We start from the raw sequence: 12,943 nt of genomic DNA, 5'->3' as shown, positions 1-12,943 counted from the left end.
AGTTGTCTCTTAAAATTTGTGTTATAAAACCAAAAAGTGATAGGACTGTACACCTGTAAGATGGCTATACACAAAATTAATCAATAGCAGGAGTTAACAAGTTAGTGAAGAAGTAGGAATCCTGATACATTGTTTATAGGAATAAAAAATATTGTAGCTACTTTGGAAAAGCAGTTTAGGTGTTCCTCAATAAGTTAAACACAAGCGCTACTTTATGACCCAGCTGTGCCTTTCCCAGGTATATTCCCAAGACAAATGACAGCATTCATTCACTCATAATATCCCAAAGTGGATATAACTTAAGTTATACATCAACTGATATTCTGTGACATATCCACATACTGGCCTATTTGCCATGAAATGAAAATAAAGTGCAAATACATACTACAACCATGAAAACAATACTAAGTTGAAGAAGTTAATCACAAAAGGCCATGTATTAGATAGTTTCCATCTGTATGAAAATTCCATAATTCTTAAGTCATTAAAGAGAGGCAGTAGGTAAGTAATTACCTGGTGCTAGTAGAAGGAGTAGAGAGAAAAGAGGAATGTCGCTGATGGGTACAGGGCTCATTTAGATAGAGAGAAAATGAAAATATTCCTAAATTGATTGTGGGGTGGTTATACAACTTTCAATATACTTAAAACTTTAATGTAGACAATTGGTACCAATTTTTTTAGATGTAAAATTTTTATGAAGATGGTTATATATACACGTATCTTCATATATTTAATACATGAATATATTATGAAGATAATAGGTGTTATCTTCATAGAAATTGTCTAAAGACTGTCCAACTCTGTCTTAGTTAGAGGTTCCCTTGCTGTGACTATCTTTACCTTTTTATCTTTACCAGGACCACAGCAACTCTTACAAAGGAAAGCATTTAATGGAGGGTGGCTCACACACAGTTCAGAGGTTTAGTTCATATCATCATGGAGGGAAGCATAGTGCCATTCAGGGAGGTGTGGTGCTAGAGAGCCGAGAGTTCTACATCAGCATGTGAAGGCAGCAGGAAGAGACTGCCATACTGGGCCTGGCTTGAGCACCTGAGACCTGAAAGCCCACCCCTTAGAGACACACTTCCTCCAACAAGGCCACACCTCCTAATAGGACCATACCCTATGGGGCTATGTGGGGCTTTTTTTTTTTCTTTTCCCAAACCACCATAGACTCCCTCAGTTTTCATTATTCATCATGTCAACTTCTCACTGATTACAAGTTCCCCAGTCTCTGCTTTGTATTCCTTGGCATCAGCATACCTCCCCTCTGGGAAAAAAAAAAAAAAGACTTACTTACAATAGGGATAAATAAAAACAAATATATTAATGGACGTGAGTTGGGCTGCTTCCTTTGTTCTTTGCTACTGAGGATTTAACTGAAGCAAGCACTTCTAAGCTCTACCTCCAGCCCCATGCTGATTCTTTGCATGATGAGAAAACTTCAAGAGGACTCAGCTACTGCTAGGGAGTAACATCTTTAAATGGTGCTTCCAGCAGATGGGAAGCAGGGAAGAAGAGAAACTAGCCCCTTCTCCTTCCACCACTCTTGCTACATTGTGACCCTCATGGGCAGAGCCATGCTGAGCACCTGTAACAATGTGGTTGGCCCATCCCCAGCTCTAGGCACAGTTTGACATGCATGGCAGCTTTGTAAATTACTGATGGGAATTCTTAGAGTAGATGCTCTACTCTTAAATGATTGGAATTTCCAGCCTCATGGGAACTTGACCACCCAGCTCAGCTCCTCAGAGTTCCCCCTTGTTCCTCTAAGGTGACTGATCACACCAGAGAGGGATCATTCTCTGAGATCATTCCAGATAGGCACCTCAATTATAGTCTGCCAGCACCCTTTCCCATCCTTTCTTTCCAGGGCTCAGCTCCACCCATGAGTCTTGGGATACTAAAAGTGAAGATTACAGTTATTTAGAATGGGAGAGTGGCAGGAAAGTGAACTGGGTAAGCTCTCTTTGCCACCTTTGTAATAAATAAATAGACACTGATTATAGCGAGGGATAAAGAATTCCCAATACCAAAGAGGAATCAGGGTTGCTTTAAAATACCATAATTTCATCCACCCTCATCTCTTACTTCGTTTTCCAGAGTTTTTGGACAGTAAAGTAGGATGGCTGTGTTGCCCAGACAGGAGAAGAAAAAGAAGAACCTGTTGGTTAAGTTCTGGAGACATTTTTGTTGTTGTTTACTGAACATGTGAAGGGAGGTCTTTCTGCCTTGCCTGTTTTATTTTCAGGAAGCAGGGTTGGGAGTGAACCCTGAAGCTGAGACAGCCATCCTGAAGCTAAAACAAGCTGGAAGAACAAATAAACCCCAGTTTCTTGCATCCTGGCTGATGTATTTAGTGAATGGCCTAGGGGGCTGAACAACCTGCATTAAAGCTTGCTGCAGATACGTGAGACAGAGTCAACTGAGATTGGGGCAGCTCTCCAAGACAGATGCTGTGCCCAATTTAAAAAAACAAAGTCAAATAGAATGGGGTTTGGGTTTGAACTTTTGTTTTTTTTCAGATGACCTCAGTATGTAGCCTACGACTTTTTTTAAACTGGTGTTTCTCCTGCCTGAGCCCTCTGAATACTAGGAATGCAGGTATGCGCCATGGGGTTGAGGTGTTAGCCATTTCTAAAATAAAACAAACCTGTAAGGCTTTAAGTAACTCTAAAAATAAAAATAAAATGGCATTTTGTACAGCTTTGTTTCATGTTTCTTATTTACTGTGCACCCACCTCCTTTGGTGATGTCAGAATATCTGGTTTACCACATCAGGAAGGCATCCCTCTCCTCACTTGGCCCTTTTCACAGTATCGGAGCCTAGTGATGGTAAAATGTTCTGAGCATAGAAAAAAAAAAAAAAACATAAATGAAAAAAAAAACAACCTATGCTTGAGAAAAATAACAACCTTAAGAACCCTGTTAAAGACTACGGGGTTTTGGTGTTGGTGGTGGTGGTGATGGTTGTTGTTGTTGTTTAACTATGGGGAAATGGTTATGTATTCTCATAAGTGAACCACCAGTATTAAATACTATACAAGTTCAAAGTACAAGATGTGGGGAAGACAGTTTAACAGGCAAAATCCCAGTTAGGTGACTTCCAAGACAGTAATCTTTAATACATGACTAAGAATGTGTGGACCTTCTTATATCTTTTCTGGAACCAGCTACAACTTCTTGTCAGTGAGCCTCTTTTTCCTCTGCATTTATACCTTCAACCTTTAGACCAACAAGAAACAAAATTTATTTTGTTTTTATTGTAGTTTAATTTGGGATGTGTGTGTGTGTGTGTGTGTGTGTGCATGGCCCCCTCATGTGAGCCATGGCATGTGTATGAGGATCAGAGGACAACTTTCAGGAATTGGTCCTCTCCTCCTCCCATGGGTTCACTCCAGGAGTTGAGATCAGCTTCTCAGGCTTGCAGATATGCATTTGACCAGCTGAGCCATCTGCCACACCAGGTCTATTTGTTAAGACAGTGTGTCCCATATTTGCAAAACAGTGTCCTTTAGCACCCACTGTGCTGCTACATAACACTTGCTCATGTTGGTCTTGTTTCTTTTTCTCAAGAACTTTTGGTAGATACATTGTATCAACATTTCAGATGAGTCACCCATTTTTTCAAATTCACTTTTTTTATAAAAAAAGCCACAACTAGAATTTAAGCCTGTCTGATACCAATGCACATGTTTTCAATTCTGCTGCATGTCCCATCTTTTATGTATTCTACAGTCTCTATTATCTAGATTTTTTTCTTCATTCTACTCTAGAGTTTTTTTATTTCATCAAACCAATGCCATTATTGAAATTCAGCCTTAAAATTTTCCTTGATTTTTTTTAAGTTTTTCACTTGTATTCAATTTCCCTTGACCCAGTTTTGTATATGTATAGGGCAGGATACTAATGCTGGGTTTACAACTTTAATTTACATTGTTAATACTTAGTCAATATCTGGACCTTTGCAAGAATACTCAATTTCTACCTAAGAGCTCTTAAAACAAAAGCTTTGATTGTGGACCTGGCAATTCAGCTTCAAAAATTATTGCAGTTTTCTGAAAGTCACAGAAACTATATATGAAAATAAGAGCTCATTGTGTTAGTTATGTTTCTGTTACTTTGATAAAATACCATTACCAAAAGCAACTTAAGAGGAAGAATTTATTTAGCTTACAGTTCCAGAAGGGCAAAGTACATCAGGTTCTGGAGGGATAGAGGAATCGTGGAAGGGAAGGCTGGGCAGCAGAAACAGCATGTTGGGAGCTCATCTCAACTGGACAGAGGATGCAAAAAGTAATAGTAAGAAATGTGGGGAGGTTATAAGCTCTCAAAAATAGCTCCATGGCCAGTGCCATTTCTCCCAGTAAGGCTCTACCTCCTAACGGTTTCATATCTCCCCAAATAACATCACTAACTGGGGACCAAGTATTCAAATACAGGAGCCTGTGGGGAACACTTTTCATTCAAACCATATTTGGCCACATAAGCGTGAGGTCATCTTACAATACAAAATGCACGTAGCTAACTTTCTAAGTTCCTGGTCATTACAGTCTCAACATTATTGAAAAGTTCCAAGTTCTTTTGAGCCTCAAGGCAATCTCTTTTCTGTGATTCCCTAGGAAGGAAAAAAAAAAAAAGCGAATTACATATTTTTGACATATAATGGCACTGAATAAAAGATTGGTCCAAAGCAAGACCAACACCCAACAAGGCAAACACCAAATCCTGAAGCTCCCTGTCCAGTATCTGGATCTTGAGTTTCAAGGGGCTTAGATGACTCTCTTCCTCCAGCTTTGCTCATTCTTCTGGTTCCATTCCTTATATGCAGCTTCCTCTGCTAGATGTCTCATGGCTCTGGCATCTCCAAAATATCACTGCTATTGCACCCCAGTTTTTACCCTTACAGCTTCACACAATGGTCTTCCTGGGCCTTGTAGGAACTGCAGCCTGTCACTCTTACCTGGACTCAGTGGCTCTCCAAAAATCCAGAGAAAGAATATGTGATGCCCTCAATCCTTTATCTTTCTTGTTTTCAAAACCAAGCACTGCCAAGTTCAGGTTCCAATCTAGGATGGATCTTCACCTCCTTGGGTCACAATTTCAGCAACTTCTATAGAAGCGTGGAAATCTCTTCGGCTCTTTTACAAGCTTCAAGTGTGTTATATCTTGCCCTGAGTGAAGCTTTCCTACCTTCCCAATGCACACTAAAACGCATCTCTTAAATGGAGCCAATCTTAATCATTACAGCTTATAACATGTAGCTGTCTTGAAGTTTTCTCTGCCAAAGAAATTAACCCATTACCTTTAAAGTTACCCTCACTCATGTTCTCAGAATGGAACAGAATGCAACCAGGTTCTTTGAAAAACTTAACATGAATGACCTCTAGCTCAGCTGTCAATGGAGTCCCAGAGGGACACAGAGTCCATCCTGGTGGGGGGAAGGCAAGACATATTTCAAGCACGGGAAGTTGAAACATCTTATCTAAGCCATACACAGGAAGCAGAGCAGGAAGTCAGGTAAAGCAATAAGTCCTCAAAGCCTGACTTCAGTGACACACCTCCTCCAGCAAGGCTCTACCTAACTAAAGTCCCATAACCTCCCCAAACAGCACTACCAACTGGAGACCCAGAGTTTGAATACCTCAGTCTATAGGTATTCAAACCAGCACACTTGAGAAAACATTTCTGGACTGAGTCCACTGATGGTGGTAGTGCTGGTGAGGCTGAAGGTAGCAAAGTAACTTGTTTTTATTTGATACAACTTGCTACATTTATACATCATCTCAACAGCCATTTAGGTTATCTTGATCTTAGAACTAAAGCTGAGAGTGTTTGGGAAATCTTTCTTGGTTTCATAAGGCAGCTGTATGGTTTCATAAGCACTATAGACTGGGCAACTTAAAGCTGCAGATGTGTATTGTCTCCCCCACTGTAGAGATGAGAAATGCCAGCGGGCTATGTCCTTTAATAGCTTCTAGGGGAGTAGCCTTCATTTTCATTTTGGTCTTCAGCAAGTCTCAAGGTATCATTTGACACAAAGCAGCAAAATTCCAGTGTCAGACACCTAAATGTGGTCATCCTCTCTCTTTGTGTCTTCACACGGTGTCCTGTGTCCAACGTTAACCTCTCTTTGTTATTGCTTTGCAGTTCTCAAATAGAGTATGGTGATTTGAATGGAAAATACCAACATAGGCTCACGTATCTGAGCACTTAGTCCCCAGTTTGAGGCACTGTTTGGGGTGGTCCTGGAACCTTTAGGATGGAGAGCCTTGCTGGAAGAAGTATCCATGGGGACAGGTACTCCACTTCCTGCTTGCTGTTTTTCTCTGCTACCTCTGTGTGACTGAACTTGCCATCAGTTAGTTGCATGCCGTCTCTTGTGTGGCATGATAGGCTGAGCTCTTCTGGAACTGGAAACTAAAGTAAGCTCTTCTTGAAATTGCTTTTAGTCCTGGTGTTTTATCACAGCAACAGGAAAGTGACAAGTACACAGAATGTCATCGTGTAGCACAGGCTGGCCTGGAATTTAGTTCTTCTGCCTCACCCTCCCTAATGCTGGGATTACAGGCATGCACCACCATGCCCAGCTTTATATTTAACGTCTTGCAAAATCACCTGTCATGTTGATTTAGACTCCATCCTAACAACCTCGATTTGACTGTAATTTACCTGCAAGACCCTGTTTCCAATTAAGGACACATTAGAAAGTGAACATGTCTTCTGGAAAGACACACAGCAGCCTGTAATTCTGCTCAAGGATGCTGTGGATGGTAAAGCGTGGAAACTGAACCTGGACCTCGGAAATGCTTAGGCATTTTTTTTCTCAGGAGCATGTGCTTGGGAGGGTTGTGTACAATGTCTTCAGAAAGGGAGAGATGTAATGCGGGGGGGGGGGGGGGCGAGTAATAGGTAAAAATCTGTAAAAGAATAAAACTTTGAGTTGGCCTCAGACATTTCCTTTCCAATAGTTACATGCCAAATGACTCCCCAAGGTCTCGGGGGGAGTTATGACCTAAGATCATTACAGCAGTGATTTGTCTTTCAGCAGGACAGGCAGGCATTCTCAGAAATGCAGGGGCCTGCCAATGACTCTAACTAATTGAAAAACTATTTGAAGATACATTCTGGTGGTTCCGTGGGTTTGGGGTTATTTAGAACAGAAAACATTTCAAAAATAAATTTAAAACCCACACAGAGTTGCCAACTTTTCACGTTGTAAGGGTGTTTAAAGTAAGTCAGACTAGCATCTAACACTGCAGTCATTTTGTAAAGGACAAATTGTCCTAATGCGAAAAATTATCCAAGGGATATAACCTGATAGCTATTTACATTGGATAATTTCGTTTTATGAAAAATAGCTTTATTTAATATCTTTGTGCTCCGGAAAAATAAAGAACTTTTTTTTTCCTGTAGATAAGATCTCATCCATGAATGGGGGATTTGAAATCCAGGAAGTGACGGGAATTCAGGACAGCAACTAAAAATGAGCGCTGGCTAGCACTCCAAGATTTATGCCACTGCAGGAAAATAATATTCAAAACTAACTGTAATCGTTTCCATTTTCTAAGGAAAGTTTCAGTGGGAAAATAAATCTCTGAGTTACTGCTCCCTTCCACATAAAGAGGATGGTGGGGGTCGAGAGATGGTAACTTCTTCCCTCAGCTAACATCTGCGTTTCCACTTCATGTATTTCAAATATTCATGGGACCATTAGGAAGGGACCCCATGCTTAAAATGATTTGGGCATTTAATTCATTCTCCCAAATTCTCTGAAAGTGCACATCTGCTTGTGTTCCTCTGGCTCTATCTGCTAAGAATTTCTGCAAGTTTGGTATGGCTGAGAACACATCAAGAGAACGGCCCATCAGTCTGTCCGTGATCAGAGGCATAGGCAGGGTGAGATTTAACCCATGGAGAAGGAAGAAAAGCCAGAGTGCATAGGCAAGATGTACGGTGTTCCCGAATCTCAGTGCGATAGAGCCAGGAGCCAGGACAGCCGGAGTTGGAGTTAGTTGAGTATGAAGAGGCTATGAAGCTTTTACTGGGGATGAATGCCTTTCTCTCTGGAGAAAGGCAGGCTGCCCGGGAAGTGGAGTTCAGCTCCTCAGCACCCAGGTCAGGTGCCTCGCAATCATCTGTAACTCAGCTCTGACGCCATCCCTGGCTTCTTCAGGCATCTGCACACACATGATAGACACATAACTAAAACTCATTATATATGTATATCCCTAAGGAACTGTGTGGACTTGCAAGATTTTGTCATGAACCACTGGCCTGAAGCCCCATGCCTTAGAACCACAATCAGGAACAGAAATAGTTGGGCACAGCTACAGAGTCCTTAGCCTAAATCTTCGCCTTCTCTGGGGGAGTGGAATACTTAAGTAAATCTAACAAGCTAAAGCTTCACTTAAGACCACAGGCAAGCTCTGAACTCTGCCTAGATTGAAGTCAAAGCTCCTCCCTGTCTGAGGTCTGTACCCTGCTGAGATGTTTATGTCCCCTTCTGGGCTTCAATTAGTTCATCTTTTAATGGAGACACAATGGAGAATAATTGGAAAAGCGATGTGTAAAGCCTGTTATATCCAGTATATTACTTATTTCTCTTGCACCACACAGCAGTTCAGTCACTATTAGTATTACTGACTTTTTAAAAACCAATATCTATGTGAAATAGATATTATTAAGTCCATTTTATATAGAGGGAATCCACTACAGATATTTAATTTAAAAATCTTGACATTTTCTTGATTCTTTTAGATGAAAAGTTGCAAATAGCCTTTATCTCACAGCTGCTGGGTGAAACTAATTGGATGGTCCTACGAAGATTGCCAAGGTCCAGGGTAACTGGTAAATACAAGCTGAGTACTAGACTAGACAGTATTTTTAGGACCTCCAGATATAATTGAATTGAATAAAACAAAAGACATATATTTCTCTATCAGTGAAGGTCCTATGAAACCATGTCAATTTGTCCAATAAAATTTATAATCTCAGATATCAATATGGTTCTAAAGAGTTTTGTGTAAAACAAGTGAGAAATAGGAGAGAAAAATTATAAAGTTGTTGTATAACACTATATTTCACCCCCCTCCTCCAAACACACCAAAGCAAAGCAAGCAGCGGCCATTTTCACCAGCTGATTGTTCTGCCTGTTTAGAGCTGGGTCTGTGGCCTGTTGAAATTGCCTTAGAGAAGGAGTGGATGGGAGGATCACTGGACCCTCACCAGGATATCCAGCCACTCCTTCCATCCATTGCCTGTATGGCTACCCTAATTGGACAGGACCTTAAGGTTTTTGTTCAGGCTAGGAAGGTTAACAGAGGTGGGGGTGGGGTGCAGAGACTCCATTTATGCAGCTGGGGATCTTCGGCATCCTTGCTGGGCTCAGATGACTTCCAGCGCATCCGCTCTGAGGTTACTCATGTTGTAGTGACTAACTTCTCACCTGTGCTCTATAAGTAAGCCCAATAAACTCCTGGCTCTCCCAGAAGGGGCTCTGGTGTAATCCTACTTTGGCTTGTTGTTGGGACCTTATGAGGAGGAGGAGATCTTGTAAACCCCCTCCCAAAGAAGGAATTTACTAACAAAAGTGAACTGGGGTAAGGAGATATGCTATAAAAGGTTGATAGTATACTTATATTGATAAGTATATTGATATTTATATCAAAATAGTCTGCTAATGTTTGCCCAAGGCTGGATAACAAAGGTCATTGAAAAGAATGAAAAGCCTGAGACCAAAGTATAGACCATCAGGTTCAGTGTTCACAAAATTAAACAAGTGTTAAACATGGAAGACAGGCAGGTGTGTGTGTGCATGGGAGAGAGACAGAGAGACAGAAACAGAGGCTAATACTGGTTTTCTTTTTACGACAGGATCTCTTGAAGCCTAAGCTGGCCTAGAATTCAACATGTAGCCCAAGCCGTCCTCAAATTTGTACTGATTTCCTGCCTTAGTATCCTGAGTGCCCGGATTACAGGTCTGTCCCGATATGCCTGGCAGATATTATCAACAATTTTACTAGAAGAGGTGCATATTCAAATAAGATAACACATCATCTGCCTATTGAACTGACAAAGATGACAAGAATGACAGCAACTGCTGGTGAATGGGGTCTGGCTGGGTGAAAATTAGATGCATTGTCTCCTGGAGGCAATCTGTATGAAAGGCCTCCAAAAGTTCATATCTGTGCATCCTACTTCTAAACATTCATACTTAGGGCATTAAAAAAAATACTTACCTATAAGATATCTATGCAAGTTCAGTTTGAAGGGCCCAAACTGAAAATTTCTTGAACATGACAGTAACTCTTGGTGACTGTCTCATAGCACATATTGACGGAATAAATGACATAATCCCAGGTGCACGCGATGTGACTCCTGAGAAGAATAATTACAGGAGCTAAAAGTCCACAGGCTGCATTTGAATTAAGCTCCTTTCAATATGGTCCTATCTCAGTATTGAAGAGTATATAACTTAAAATTGTCTAAAAGCACACAATCAGAATCACAGTGGTTGTTGGAGTTAAGACATGTTTGACTTTCTATTATTATTATTATTAATTATTTTTACAAATACTGTACATCAAAACATGTTTTACTTGACTGAGAAATGGAGGGGTTGGAGACTGGAAGTGAGGTACTCTAGGGATGCTCAGTGCCGAGACATGAAGTGTGGCCCAACAGGGGAGAATGGTTGCTTTGCCCGGTGGCTGCCTAAACACACTGGGATTTCAGAGCTGGCTGCATACTTTGTGGTGGCTTTGTGTTCCAAGGGTTGACGTCGGCAAACAAGCTTAGCCAAGTACGGCGTGTGCCCTTCGGGAGGCTCCGGGTCTCATCAGGTATGAGGAACACTGGCCCATTCATCTTCGGATGACTCTGTGTGGCACACTAGGGTGTTGACAGAACCTGAGCTGAGAACAATGTTTACTTATATCTCCACACAATAATTCAAGTCTCCCCAAATCTCAGACTTTCTCCTCATTTGCTCTCTGCTTGCAAACATTTGCAGTTCTTTCCACCGGTGAGCCCTGGTTTGCTTTGGCTGGGTTCGTGTAAATGAAAAGGAGGAACACAAGACAGTGAATAGTGCTGAGAGCTTTGGTTCACACATGGAATGGGGACATTTGCTTATGCGATATGTCAGAAACACCGAGACTTTTAAGCTTCTGGTTTGTGCCTTCATGCCTGATTAATACCATGTTTGCATTGTTGTTGTTGATGGAGAAGATGATTTAAACCGTTTGACTGTGTGTGTCTGTGTGAATGTGTGTGTCTATGTGAGTCTCTCTCTCTTTGTGTGTGTGTGAGTGTGTGTGTGTGTGTGTGTGTATGAGAGAGAGAGAGAGAGAGAGAGAGAGAGAGAGAGAGAGAGAGAGAGAGAGAGACTGTGTGAATACATGTGCCTATATAGCCAGATCAGGCAGAACCTTTTGAAGTCCTGGTTAGATTCTGAGCTGTTTGTTATTGCTATTTTGACTTGTTCCTTTTTGTGCTGTTGGGGATTGAAGCCAATGCCTTAAGCCAATGTTGAACTGTCTGTAACTATTCAATGCGTTTATGGAATATGAAAATTCCTACCAGCTTCTGTTTGTTACAGAAAATTCAAATTTATAGAAAGCAGAGGTTGATATGATTCCCTCCCGTCTGAGTCAGTATAACTCCTAGCTAATCGTATTTTCTTTGTAATGACAACCAGTCATTAGGCGCTCTGAATGCCAAACACTATGGAGCTCAAGTAGAAAACCTTACGTGTTCATGTGTACTGGTGAATGGTGAAAGAAAAATCAAATCAAGCAGACCTCCCCTGAATCAAACCTGTCGTATTTGATTAATCTTTGGCTACGCAGCCTTTCTGAGTGACATCTACAAAATAAAATTTGTAGAATGTAAACTGTAGAATTATCATTTATGATTATAGATTAAACCCATGGTTCACCTAAAGTATGAAATACCATCCTTTGTATCTAGAAGGAATTTCATCTTATTTGGTTACCATTTTAATCTCTCTGCTCAAAATAGAAAGCTCTAGCCCAGAAAGCCAATGTCTTCCAGAATACTGCAGTACAAAACAGGTTGATACATATGATTTACTTATCTGTGGAGGACTCTGTTTGTGAGCGGGTACCTACTAAGGGTAAGATCTTCAGTTGTGAATTTATTATTTACTAGAGGCTGTTGCCTGACAAGCTCAGGGGCAAACAAACATCCTTCAACTGAAAGTTCACCAATGCTGCCTATGTGGAGGCTTAAAATCCCTCCAGGGCCAGTCATTTATTCGAGTTAAGTTCTGAACATGTAAGCTTAGATTTTTAAAGACCTATTTTTAATAAGGGTTTTGAAACACTTCAACTTCCCCCTCCCTCCCAGCCTCTAGCCCACTGTCCAAAGGTAGGGGAAGTAAAGACAGTAAGTAGGCAAAGGGATGGGGACCTGTTTAGAAGTAGTTTGGCGGGGGCAATTTCAATTTTTGCTTGTCAAGATACCAGCAGTCCAGTTTAGCAGTGTCAGGATACCAAGCATGAACCAGCAGGGATGGCACCATCTAGCAGAAACAGCCGGGCCTTCCCCGAATCCTCACAAGCCAACACGAGTGACCAGAACCAGCTGGGATGCCACAAGTTCTCTATTGTATCTCCATCAATGGAGCAAAAATTAGCAATGATGAGAGACCAATGAAGCATTACAAGGCTAGCTACACGAGCACCCCTGTCCACTGAGTCCTATTTGTACTCTCTCCAAACATCACGTGTCCTCCCATGGGTCTTGCCTCAGTAAGACACTGCTTGTGTCTCTATCACATGACATAACTAAAACCTTTTACTTCATGAATATGCAAATCAAGGGGGAATTTTTATTTCATCAGTTGTTTCCCATTCGCTGTTCAGCATGAGTTATCCATTTGCTAAGGAACTAGAAAACAGATCAAGGAGTTGGAGAA

The sequence above is a fragment of the Mus caroli genome, unplaced genomic scaffold (assembly GCF_978045245.1).
Source record: "Mus caroli unplaced genomic scaffold, Mus_caroli_1 scaffold_13, whole genome shotgun sequence".
In the NCBI taxonomy this organism is placed as follows: Eukaryota; Metazoa; Chordata; class Mammalia; order Rodentia; family Muridae; genus Mus; species Mus caroli.
This window is presented reverse-complemented; position numbering follows the sequence as displayed.